Raw genomic sequence first — 2,351 nt, forward strand, 5'->3', positions numbered from 1 at the left:
GGGGGGCATTAACATGTTCTTATGCTCAGTAAAATTGCAAATGGGCTGATTCATCAATGTCATGCTCATAACTTAACTGTGCCTAACTGCAACGAGGAACTGATGCTTTTCCTTTCCGAATCCTTAATATCGTCTTTTTTCCTCTACTTTTTTAAATGTTTGTTACACTCTTGTGACCCACTATTTCCGGGGTGCCTTGATAGTCGAAGCAGACTTTGTGCTGTTGAAGCTAGAGAGGTGAACAGAGTAAGCCTGATTCCCTGTATGGAGTTCTCTGTTTCCACCCCTTGGCGCTCATATGACCTTATGCAGTCCCGAGCGCCGTAAAAACTATTGTAAAACAAAAATTAAACATAGTAAAGGAACAACACTTTGTTCATAGAGTCTGTACACCTTTGTATGGAATGGAGAAAGATTAAGAAAAGTTTCCAGCCTAAGTGGGCCATTTTTGAGAACACGCTTTATATATGCACACCAGTGTGTACGAAAAAGATTGGCTTTTCAGATGAGACTTTGCAAACAATGTTTTCTTTTTAAAAAACACTCTGATTTCTGGTGGTTCAATTTTTGATTTAACTGTTGAGGCAGCTTCCTTGGTCGCTTTATCATTTCACCTATTCTTAAGATAAAGAGCGAGACCTCTTCACGTTTATGGTTTAGAAAGTACGATTATCACCATTTCTCCAAACCAAGGGGTTTGCGTTTGAATAACTCTTCCTTCCGAAAATAGTTTCATCAAGTTGGTCTGAACTTGATCATCCATCCATGGATCTTGTTGTCGTTTTCCCGAAGATCATTTATTCTTTACTCCCAGTGTAAAAAAAAAGAGAAAAGAATACCATATTTTAGAAGAATAAAGAACACTGCCCACGGATGTGTAATTTCGTTTCCTTGTTTACTCTACTTGGGAGAAAAATTGCACGTATTTGAGACGAAATCGACGCTTCGTGCTGCTTGTGCACAGTTTAAAGACCAAAAACTTGGATAGTTGGCGAACCTAATACAAAATTGTCATCAACCTCTTCACTGCTGTGCAGACGTACGTGTATTCACCTGTGTCTTTCCAAACTGGTTTACTGCTAGTTTGTTCTTTGCTTTTAAAAGAAGGTATAGGAGATGTAACTACGCTTGTGCAGTTGCTTATTCTTTAAACAATTTGAAATGTACTATGGCTTTGTTTGAATCTCTCCTTAATGAACACTTTATCTTTGTTTCTTAGTTTCTTAGTAATTTGGTTACTTGGCTGGAGAATAGGTAGCATTGCGGGCGGTACAATGCCATAGCTGCTCATCCCTCCTCTCCAGGATCCATGAAAGTGTTAACTTGTTGAGCGTGCTAATCATCAGCTGGTTGGACCATCAGTCATTTCCAAATAAATGGCAGTATTGACAGCATGATTTAACAACAACAGAGAATAATACTTTACCTTGCCTGTGCAAACGTAAATAGATGTCCTAGAAACGAAGGCGTTAAGAAAACGACATCCACCCCACCTTGACGTCACCGAAGAACCGACTGTAATGCGGGATAAAAAAAAGTATATCCTGGGTTTTTTATTATCACGAAGGAGATTATTAAAGGACAGTTTCAACTTACAATGGTTTCATACTGACGGTGGTGATTGCCTTTCTATATGTGTGGCTCTGGGGTAAAATCAGGCGCTTGTGAAAATAGTGGAATTGAAGAATTCGACATATTCCCGGCTGATGGGCAATTTTTATCGGTTTTTCTACCCAACACCCTTTAAATCCATTTAAAACACATTTTTGTGTTGATTTTTTACTGCACCACGTTGATTAAAAGCGCAAAAAAGTAAATTTAAAGTTTCCAAGGACACTCATATTTTGGAAGTCACCAAATTTGGGGACCACTTTCTCGAATATTTTTACCGCTGAGAAAAAGTGATCACCAACTTCTTCAATCGCACATATTACGATTTCTATACAAGATAGATAGGTAAGTTTTTTCCCCAGCAAAAGCAAGACAAACAAACACGCTTTAAGATGATACAAATAATTATGTATGCTCAAAAACTGATGAGCGCCTGATTTAACCATGTCGTGAAACTTTTTTTTTGGTATGGAAAAAAAGGGGGGGGGGAGGATCTAAGCGAGGGTATCTAGTGGTTAGGCAGTTAGGCTCAAAGTCAAAATGTAGGTTCGAACCCCATACAGGGCCCGACGTTGTGTTCTTGGGAAAGGCACTTTACAACTATTTTTTCTCACTTCATCCAGATAGGAATGCTCTCTGATAGTTTCTTTTCTCACACTGTCTCTTCTTGTGATGTTTAAAGTCTTTCAAAGGCATCTCGTTTCACGGGCGTGGGTTTTGCTTTAGTGACTCTTGTTTAT

Source organism: Aplysia californica, unplaced genomic scaffold, assembly GCF_000002075.1.
Source record: "Aplysia californica isolate F4 #8 unplaced genomic scaffold, AplCal3.0 scaffold00106, whole genome shotgun sequence".
Lineage (NCBI taxonomy): Eukaryota > Metazoa > Mollusca > Gastropoda > Aplysiida > Aplysiidae > Aplysia > Aplysia californica.